An 11,848-nucleotide genomic window follows, 5' to 3' on the forward strand; every position below is an offset into this window, starting at 1 on the left:
GCACTTCATGCATGTGACCAAATACATTGTATCTTCCATTTGTCTCTTGTTCTATAAAAGAGACATAAGCTCACCAATGTGTTGGTTGGCGAGTTTTACTTTTGAGCTACAACAATTTAACTATTTTTCTTTCAAAAAATAGAAGATAGATACACCATTGAGTGTTCCACATTGTGTATTTGCTCTTTGTAATTTCCAGCAGTGTGTGTTTGTACATTAATGTCTTTAGAGATTGTTATTTTGATTGAGATCTTTAGTTTATAGGCTACATAGGTTTATGTTAACTTATCTAAGTGCAGAATCTACTTACCATGGTCAAAAATTTAACAAGTATATCATTCTCTTAACATTTTTTTCTTTTTGGAGGGAGGTTGGAGGGTGTTTTTTTCCCTTTTGATGGGAGGGTATAGGGTGAGTGAGTCTGAGGTTTTGGATCATACATAATTAAGGTTAAAAATGAATAAAGAAAAATCATAAAAGAACACATTGTTGATGTTTGTAGCAGCGGACAGATATTTCTGCATTGGCTAGGTGTCAAGCATGCAGGAATCGTCCAAAGCTTCCCTAGGAAACTTGCTCAATTTATTGAGGAAGTTGTTTTTATGATTTAGCCTAAGTCTAACATAAGAAAAGCACATTAATTAAGTTAATTAATTAATGTTGGCTATTGAGCTAGGAAATCTAAGGGAATGTAATTTTAATTACATTAGTGAATTTGTTTTAATCTCAATAGTTAATCTCAAATACCATTCATCACTTTGGACATTTGGGTTAGGGATTTAGCTCAATGAGAAATTGTAAAAGCAAGCCTAAGGAGTGGAGAAAGACATAACAATTGACAGAGATTGAGACAGTGATTTTCTCAGGAGCTGAAGAGAAAAGAGGTGTCCAGCAGTGAGAGGAAAATTCTAGAGGAGATTGAGTGGAGGCTCTTCAGCAAGGAGGCCATACCAATTTCTGAGCAGAAGTTTTGCAGGGGCTGTACAAGGAGAGCCGAGGTCACACATGCCATGCGGGTTTAGTTTCAGCAGGCCGCATGTGTGAAAGAGAGGCTGTGCGCAGGCTGTACATACTACAGCACTTCTGCAAATTAGATTTCTCAGGGGCATATTTGCCAGGTTTATTTGCTGTAATAATTCTTCTAATTTTCTTTGTAGGCCAATTTCCCAGTAAGGGAGCCTCACTGTTCAAATAATTAAAAGTCAAGATCAGTTGGAGAAGAATTTTCTGTGTGAAAGATGTCCTGTATTTTGCTTCTGCTATTTCATTTCTGAGTTAAAAATCCTAGTGTATTTTATTCAGTAATTGCAGAAATAATTTTTTCGGGTTATAAAAATTACTAGGAATTATAATCAGATCTGGAATCTAGAAATTAACATCCATCAATGCCTTGGTACACCAGTGACGTGGATGGAGAGTTGAACTGTCCAACAAGGTTCCTTCTCATTGTGCTTTGCCCCACCCAAATGGCATATTAAACAGGGGTGAGGCCAGGTCCAAGTCCAATTGAATTTGGTGGAACAGATACCCCTGATACCTGATAACTAAGCCAAAGAAAGTCCAGGTTATGATGTGCAACCGCTCATGGTGTCTTCTGGAAGCACTTCCAACAACAAAAAAATTAAGAAAGAGATATGCTTTGGCATCCTTTCTATGTCAAAGGAGAAGGCAAGTGGCATATGCAATGCCTATCAATATGCAAAGTACAATTAGAATCATCATATCTATCGGACAATGTACAAACATAATCCTCAATGCAAGTAGTTATGCTACAAGATGCACAAAGGCCTGAAATCAAGAATAAGGAGTCGCATCTTTAGATATAGCCAGAAGATGAAACAAAGCCTACTGGCGGTGCTGTATGCTTATCCAAAGTATGGACTCTGTAAGAGACTTGCTCAAGGGTCACTTCCTTTGTAAGTTTGCACTATAGTATAAATGAACCAAAGCCTGCAGGGATGAAACATATGCTTAAGGCTTAAACAAAGTATGGGCTCTATCAGAGAGTTGCTGACAAATCTTGGAAAGGTTCACAACTTCACAATCCTCCAATCTGTGATCCCCCTTCCTAGTTATTAGCATAGCACACAATCTGCACGGAAGCACAGTAACACTGTATCCTTTTTTGCTTTCGTCTCCTTTTGATGGCAGGTTATATGGTGAATCTGATGTTCTAGATAGTACATGATTAATTGTAAATATGCAAAAAGAAAATTTTAAAATAATGAAAGTAATACATGCTTATTCCATAACAAGCTAGCTCCAAATTTGAATAGCCACCATTTACTATTGGATTCAATAAACAGGCTCGGTACATGCTAGCAAGGACTACTGATAGCCTTCTAGTCTCTAGAACATAATGAACAACAATGCCATAATTTTCTAGCACAATCATAAAAAGAAAAGTAAAGTTATCGACAAATAAATGAATTTGCCCATACTTCAGAAGCATTGTGAAATATCACTAGAAATAAGCAGAAACTTCGCATAGCAGGACATCTAATTGGAGTTTCAAGGATGAGGCTATAAAGCCCTCAACTGCAAATACGAACCGAAAACATAGAAGATTTGAAGTCAAAGGTAACTATAAAGAAGATATCAAATGTATGAATAGCAACTTCTTACAAGATTAGGAATCTTCTCGGATTGATCCCTTGAGTTTTTTAGAGTCCAACCACCATCAGCACCCACATCCAGAATCCCCGAAAAGTTCCTAACAGCAATAATAGATAATTCTCTGCATAAATTAAAAAAACTTATGTTAGCTCGAGTCTGACAAACAGACTTTCTAAAAGTTTGGAGAAAGCATGACACTTATTAATACATCCTAATCAATTCTATACGCATTACTTGCGCTTGAATGGTAGATGCATTTCTCGTATACCCCAAAAACCTGTAGCCCAATTTCTCCTTCTGTTCTTGTTTCCCATATCATGTTTATGATAATATAGACGCTATGAGGTGCAATGTTATATATACACACGGATCAAACCCCTGATTAAATTATGATTAAACTCATTTTTCAATTTTTATTCTAAGCGAAGAATGTTAAAAAATAAAATATAAACATAATGTGTGTCGGTATTCAAGAGTTCACAGCAGAAATTGTCAGTTACTCTTGAAATCTAGATCTGCATAAGGGTTTCAACTTAACAGGTCTCCTCCCTGTATGTGTATATATGTATACTTTGTTAAATTGTGTACACTTCGTTAGATCGAGTACAGAGAAGTGAAAGTCACAAGAAATCAAAAGCAATAACATTTCAAAAGCAGAGTAATGTGAACAATAGAAACGAAATTCCACACGATATTGAGGTACCTTTTGGTGAGAAGGACTATATCAATGCTTTGTCGAGCCCCACTTGCTATGTCTGGAATTCGAAGTGCCTGAAACGCCTTCCCACCATAGATTTTCTCAAGTCTGAGCTTCAAGTAAAAAATTACATAATAACTCAATCAATCCAAACAAACTACGTAATTAATCAGTCCTTGGAAAAAGCAAAGCAGTAGAATGGGGGTGAAGGAAGTAAGGAAGGCGTACCGAGGCAAGGATTCCTGAATATCTTGAAGCAAGAGTTGAATGAACCGATCCATCCGTATCAGCCGCAGCGCTGCTCAAAGCCATTTTTGGCTGAAATCTGAATATCCAAGGGCGGATCTTCAACAGGCTCTTATTACACAGCGGCTTCAGCCAGTATGTCGTCGATTGCAGGAAAACTGCGGAGCGGAATCGAATGTGGGAGTATGGTGTTTAAAGGAGGCTTTGACAAAGGGCGAGCTTGTTCACGGCGCTACGGTTGCTTCTGTTTGTAACATGTTCCTATAGTTCCATAATAGGAAATGATAGTGCTTCATGGCGGAAAGGCATGGGATTGATGATTTTTCCACATGAAAAAGGGGGCTTTTTTTATTTTCTGCATAGAATCTTTTCTCATACTTTCTGTTTTCCTGATTTTCTGTTGTTTCCTTTTCTGGGTCAGATCAACGGTTGAAAGTGTCTCAAGTGATCAAACGGAGCAGAGTAAAAGTGTTGACTAAGAAGTTGATGCATAGGAAGGCCTATCGGCCTAATAAAAGAAACCATACTAGAATTAATTCTACTCATGCTAATAATATACCGATTAAATAAGAAATAATTTTAATGTCGAGAAATATTATGTATAAATACATAGATGATAGTCACTTATACTACAAAAATATACATTAAGTCTTTTGTTTCTTTAAACATTGAAACCGATGCAATTTAACAAAAACAAATTAATACTGGACTTGGATTAAATTAATGTTGCCGATTTCGCCTTTAATCTATGTAATGCCCTTTCTCGGGTTTTTCACCTCTTCTTCTTAAATGAGTTTATTACGTTATCATTATCTAACAAAAAATAATTTATTCATGTCCATGTGACATTATCAGTCTGATTAACCGTTTTTTTACAACATTGGTGAATCGGTAATGGTTTAGAGTAATTTAAAGGAGAACCATATCCAACAACCTGGAAGAGGAGTCTACTCTCTAAGCCCAAATCATAACAAGACTCTAATCCCAACTCATAACAAGACACTAAACTCAATAAGATTTAAACGGCGCTCTCATAGACTTTACCCAACGAAACTTTACCGGTAAACCACACATGTATACCATTTATCTACCTGTTACCAACAAAGACGTTTAATTGTACACAGACCAGTTACCTCTAATACGGGAAACGGCATACGAGCATGTGATGGATTCTAATAGAGTCACGCCAGCGATCATCGCATTCCACTCCAAGGGATGGACGTTCCATTCGTCCCAGACTGACTTTATGCAGAAGTGAAGTAACATCTCGTATTGCCAATGATGAACATCCTCTTTCAGTATTCAGATGTCGCATGTATTTTTTTCCAATACCATTTGACTGCATCCGTCAAATCATTCATACCCAACCCATCACTTTCCGATATTGAGACATACCACGATGCGAGTGTAACTGTTGGAACAACTTTCAAATTATGTTTCCCACGTTTCATAATATGCACGCGGACGCAACCCATTCCTCTCAAATTAGTGAGTGGGAGTGATTTGTCCGTTGTAGAGAGTAAAGCACTCCACCTTTCATCGTGGAGAATGATATTGCTAACCTTTTGGGTGGCCAAATTTCATGTCAATCAAAAGCAGAAAACAAAAGTCTACAGTACGTTGGGGAGGAATTATCTCCCTCGCGGATTGCAAAACGAAGAATTTTGTCGGATATTGCCACTTTTAAAAGCATTTCATTTAAGAAACGACAACCGGATGGTTTTCTCTCCGTTAGCAACACGATACTGGGGAAAGTCAATAATAAAATTGACAAAACGACAACTTGGCACTTTCTCTACATTGCCCGCGTCTATTCAAACTACCTAAGAAATAAATTCCTAGTGGCAAGAACAAAATTGACAAAATGACAAGTAGACACTTTCTCTACATCACCCACATCCATTCAAACTAGCGAATAAATTAATTCTTAGTGGTAAGAAATTATCGGATCTTCACTTTGAGATAATATTTAGGCACAGCTCATATTTATATTGCCGTTACATATACTAACTCATCATGCATCCTCATATTAATATTTTTGTCAAGCACGCTAATACTCATGTTATCCTTAATATCTGCAAGAGTATACTCTCCTAATCAACCATGTACGGCCAATCAGACCAATCTAAGACCATGCTCGCCATGAGTTCATGATGCCTCATGCCACCACTCCTTGTGAGAAAACCATGATCCGATAGCGTGAGTCTTGTCAGATTAGTCTCCAAGTTTTGAACAACTATTTTAAGTCTTCCCTTGTAACAGGTTGCTACTCCTCTATTACCATTCCACAAAAGGAATAAGTGCCACGTATATCACTAATGTTGTCCCTGTTTGCCTCTGTACAGATACCACTATAGTCTCTTATTGCTACTCTCGACATGTTCGTTCGCTGCCACTCCGGAAGATGTTCTGAGACCATCTTGCGAAACTCTGCCTATAACAAAAATGGGTGTTCTCATTCTCCCTTTAAGCCATCCATATAGCTTTATTCATAAGCCAATTTGTTAATTCCATGCTCGAAGTGCGTACTTTCCCCTCAAATTTCTCAATCTCTATGGATGATTACTATTGGAAACATCTGCGCTGTAGCGAGCATAAGTTTCTCAAACCTAAGTTCCACTTGTAGCAACTGAAAGTTTGAATCTTGAGATTTTCATCTCTAAGTCTTCTATTCAAAGCAATTCTTTTCAAACATCTCATGGCATTTTTATGTATGGCTGGACCATAACTTAACAAGCCTAAAGTCTGGTTCCATCATTTTGCAATGATTGAGGGTTGATCATATAAGAGGAGAGGGATTTATTACCTTTATAATCCATTTTGAATAGGAAGAAGAAGGGATCACAATGTTGGATGAGTTGTTACCTTGGGGAGATGAGAATAAATAGCTGGATGTTTCCTATTTGGATGTTTGGGGAGATGAGGATAAATAACCACTTAAGGTGACGTATCCTATTTGGATATTTACTAATCTGTGTTGATTTTAGTATTATGGAAGACATTTTCATTTCATTTTGTATTAGGTAATATTGGGGGATTATCATGTCAAATTCTAAAGGGTTGCCCATTGCATAATTTAGTAAAAGTGGCAGTGATTATTAATGCATAAATATGATGAATTTTTTGGCAAGCAAAGATTTATGGCAGATTTTAAAAACAGATTATGAAGAGTTGGTTTATTGGAACACATCCAAGGCAAATGATATAGCAGTTATTAAGGAGGTTAAGAAGAAGAATGTTCAAGTTTTATTACTCATTGAACAGTCAAATAGCTTAGATAAAAGCTTATTTCCAAGAACTATAGATAAAAGCCACATATTTCCAAGAACTGTAGGAGGCTTACCAACGAAGTTATCAACTCAAAGTTATCAAACTGCGGACACTAAGAACAAAACTTGAGAAATTGAAAATGCAAGAAGATGAAACTTGAGTGACTACTGTTAGTGACAGTCAATGAAGTAGTCAATAGGGTGGCTACTCTTGCCAAAAATTTGAACAAAGAGGTTATGTTTAAAAAGGTGTCTAAGGTCTCTAACGTCAAGGTGAAACCATGTTGCCATAATTATTGAAGAAAGCAAGGATTTATCTACCCTTTAGTTAGATCACCTAATTGGATGTCCTATGTCTTATGAAGAAAGTTTGAGATATTTATTCAGAGAAAGTGATAAGAAAGCTTTCTCCTCCAAACTACAAATTACAAAGAATGAAGTTTCCTACACTAGGACCAAAAGAAACCAAGGCCAAGCTAGAGTTTCCAAGAAGATTTGAGAGGAAACCTAGATATGTTTCCAAACAACTTGTCAAACATGGGTTCAAGATTCTTATAAGATATGCCATACTAGATCCAATCATACATAATGGATAAACACCCATTTTCATTCATATTCCTATGAAAACCATTCATATAGTCTGCAAAAGAAACATTCATGGTCTAGGCTATCGTAGGGCTATAAAATATGTCAAATATGTGCAATTTTATTGTGTAAGAGTGCATTTATCATTAAGAAAAAGTGGATATTACTCCTTACTATGCAACTATGCAATCCAATGTACTCGCCATGTGTTCTCAATTTGAGGCATGCATTTTCCTCAATACCCTAGTTTCATGTAATTTGTTAATGTAAATATACAATTACCAACACAACTCATGCATTTTTCTTCGCAAATGGGCATTTCCTAGAGATGCAAAAAATGTCAAGGGCTTTCATTTTTATTGTGAAACATGGGATTGTCATAAACAAGGTGTGGATATTCCTCCTTACTATGGAAACATGAAATCCCATGTACTCACTATGCATTCCCAAATTGAGGTGTGCATTTTTTCCAAACAAGTTGCACATTTTCCTCAATACTTTCTTTTCATGTAATTCTATAATATCCACATATAGTCACTAACACAAGTCATGCATTTTTTCAAGAGAGTGCATTTTTATTATGTGGGCATGCATGTGCCATTGAAAAGGTGTGGATGTTCCTCCCCACCATGTAAACATGTTATCCCATGTACTCACCATGCATCCTCAACTTGAGGCATGGAATTTCCCCAAAGAATTCATGTATTATCCTCAATACCCAATTTTTATGTAATTTCATAATGTCAACATTCAATTACCAGCACAAGGCAAAAGGTTTTTGTTCATAAAATGCACACCATGTCCTCTATTGAGGAAAATACTAGTCATACATAGAACAATAGAATTAAGGATTCTATTGTTACATGAATCCCTAATTCAATCATGTCTAAAAACACATGTCACACATATTAAATGTTTATTTTCCTTTTTAACTGTGATTTCTCACCTTGTGCAAAATATAAGCCATGATTCACAAAAATGCACTCTTAGGTCTCAAAACACCTCCAATTTGAGAAATTTAAGTTTATGATGGCGTGTTATATCATTTTACAATTGTCAAGATATTTACATTTTCACTTGCAAGAAAATATTAAGAGCGCTATGATGAATGCAACCTTGATAATAGTTACATGATACCTTATGAAGCATTTGGGCAATTATTTTCCACGTTACAACAAAAAAATATAATTATGATTTGTTTTCCATATATTTTTTCATGTTCGTTCGAAAATATTAAGTGATTGCAATGCTTTATTTCCAGAATGTTAAACAAACTATGATTACTAACCTATAATTTAACTATCCTCCCCATGTACTCAATCATTAGAAAAAACCACTTTGATGCATACAAATATATCCCAAAGATATTGTAACTAAGTGAGAAGTTCAATAACATAAAATAAGTAGTTTGTGCTTCATCTTCTAGGGTTATGGTTTTGGACCTCTAGGGTTTTTTTCACATTAAAATCCCATACTTTTGATATATTGTAAGAGATTTTTCAAATGCATGTAGCTTCCATCTCTTTCTCTTAGGAGATAGCTACCACCATTCTAGCTAGTTTGTATTCTATAGTATCCTATTATTTCATACTTTAATAGAAGTTTAGTTTTCACCATATTACTATGATTTCTGTTATATTCCTTGTGTATGTGTTACAGTTGCTTTATTTCCTTTCATTCCATTCCTTTCATAACTTGGATCAACCATTGGTAGGGCTTGAAATTGACATGGTTTTATTGTCAGCCTTCCTCCTTGTTCACTTCATACTAGACCCATTTTTTACCGAGTAATGTCACCCCCTCATGTAATTTTCATAAAGAGTTACTAAAAGAGACCTACAAAGTAACTTGTTGACATTATATATATTTTTAAATGTCTTAGCATGATCAGGAGACTAATTAGAAGTTGATTCCACTAATGTTGTTTTTGAGCAGATTTAACAATTTCCATGGATTATTGTAACTTACCTCCAAATTCGTCATGACTCCATCACTTTTAGACAAGAAAGGATGACATGTTGTCCATTGGATCATATCAAGGATTGCTATGTAACACATTCATCGTCGATTAAACTCATGTTAATTGAAACCCGGATTTAGGAATGAGAACACAATCATCGAGTCTACAGAGATATATTTTCCAAATCACACACAACTAACCAGTTTGCAATTGAATGGGTTGGATCACCATCTTAAATTGGATGGAATATCCACTTGCAATTTCCTCTCTTTAGCTCTTTTTGATATTTGTCATTGTAATTGATGAGAAAGACAAGGGATCCTCTATATCCACCTGTTCAGTCCTCTTCTTACGTAAATGTGTAAACCCTAACCCTTTGTGCATTGCATGAGAGGTAGTGACATAGGATAGGAGAAAAGATCTATCATAGACGTATTTTACCTTAGATAGACCTAATGTTGGGGTCTCCCTATACTTTGATTGATATGTAGTAATTTGGGGTAATAAAAATTTAGTGCCTTGGTGTTGTTTCATATACGATTCATATATAAAATATTCATTTTGTTTAGATCCTTAATACACGCGACATAGTTGGTTGGGAGGGCCCACAAATCCAGCCACATCTGGGTTGTAGTTTCACTATATGTTATTTCTTTAAATGCATGGGATGATACTATGTTTTGAATACCTTGTTTTGGTTTGATTATTGGTGTATATTTTTGGCATGTAGAGATTAACACATTGTTATTTTGTATCGTTATATTCCTATTGTATATTGTTGATCATGTTGTTATCTCATAGGTCATGTACCTCGTTTCAAACCACAATTTCTTTTATATATATATTCTTTTATAGTGAATTTCCTTATAAGGAATGTGTTTGTCCATACATGTTGAGATAAATAGCTAGGTTTTTATTTTTTTCCATACTCTATGGTTTACATACCTAAAGGTTTTTATCTCATTTCATCAATCCCTACCTCAAATTATTAGGACTCCTCCTAGACTAATGTAATCACCCCAATGCAAGGTTAGTATTACTCCCCTTAAGGCACATATAAGAAAAATGTTGACACCTAATCATAGGGATTTGGTAAACGACTATAATTAATGTAAATAAATAATAGAAAAGATGGAGAGTCACTGGGAGATGAACTGAGCAGTCACTCCCTGTTGTATATAATAATGAACAACCTGAATGAATAACATGATTTGATTTGAGGGGTTACCTCCTGGTCCGACATGGTATTAGAGCCAGCGCCATTTTTGGCTTCCCTCTTTAATTTGTAACTCCTATTCTTCCTATTCTACCTATGTTCTGAATCCTATGCAGACTAACATCTCTCTCACTATTATTCTACTGATTTTGGCTAGCCTGACAGTGTTGACACTCCCACTAGTCTGACACTTCATCAACAGAACATTCCCATCCAAGAATACACAGTCATGGTATAACGCTTCCTGTGTTGCGATATTATGGTGGTATTATATATAATGTTTGTTTTCATATAACACTGTTTGGCATTCTATTTGGCAATCCCGTGGTATCGCTGTGGTATATCGCTCTGCTCCAACCATGGTATATCGTTGTGGTATCATTGTGGTGAACGCCTCTCCCATACCCTCAAGCTTCATTATACTCATTATCAACCGTTCAAAGCTTCCAACTATGGTATATCACTATGTTATCGTTGTGGTGAACGTCGCTCCCATACCCTGCAGCTTCATTATACTCATTTTCAACCGTTCAAAGCTTCCAACCGTGGTATATTGCTGCGGTATCGCTGTGGTGAATGTCACCCCCATACTAGAATCTTTTGTTGAACATCCTTCAGTTATTAGACAATTAAAAGCTCAAAACCAGAATCTTTTGATGAACATCCTTTAGTTACCATTCAGTCAAATTTTGATGGTCTTGAATATATGCGAGTTAAAGTTGTATATATGCGAGCCAAATTGATAGCCCATCCGATAGCACAAGCCCACGGATTACATGTGTGAACAACAAAAGCAAAAGGTAGCATACACACTGTATGCACCAAAATTAAAATGATGCTTTGTCGATTCTATGTGCCTTCAAAATGAAATGCCTACAACCCATATGCTATACTCATTATACTCGTGGCCTCTGTTGTTGTGTTCTTAGCCCCCATCCACAGCACCCTCGGCCCTCCATATGTATACCACTTCCCTCAGCCATACCCCATCTCATATCACTTCATACGCTGCCTTCTACATTCGTTTACCCACTGAGCTACCAATACACAGTCCATATGTGAATGTTCCTGTTCTTTTTATTTATGCGCTCTCCCATTATGTTGGCCATACCTCTGATATATGCATATCAGAACTATATTTTACTACAACACAATTTTTTTTACACACCAAGTGCAAATTGTTTTACCAGTAGAAGAGCTATTTTTTTTCCACAGTACACAGATTTTACAATGCATTCAATCATATCTATTGTGAGAGT

The sequence above is a fragment of the Pinus tabuliformis genome, chromosome 5_1, assembly GCF_031772625.1.
Source record: "Pinus tabuliformis cultivar Carrire ecotype Pingquan chromosome 5_1, CPIR1, whole genome shotgun sequence".
Taxonomy (NCBI): Eukaryota; Viridiplantae; Streptophyta; class Pinopsida; order Pinales; family Pinaceae; genus Pinus; species Pinus tabuliformis.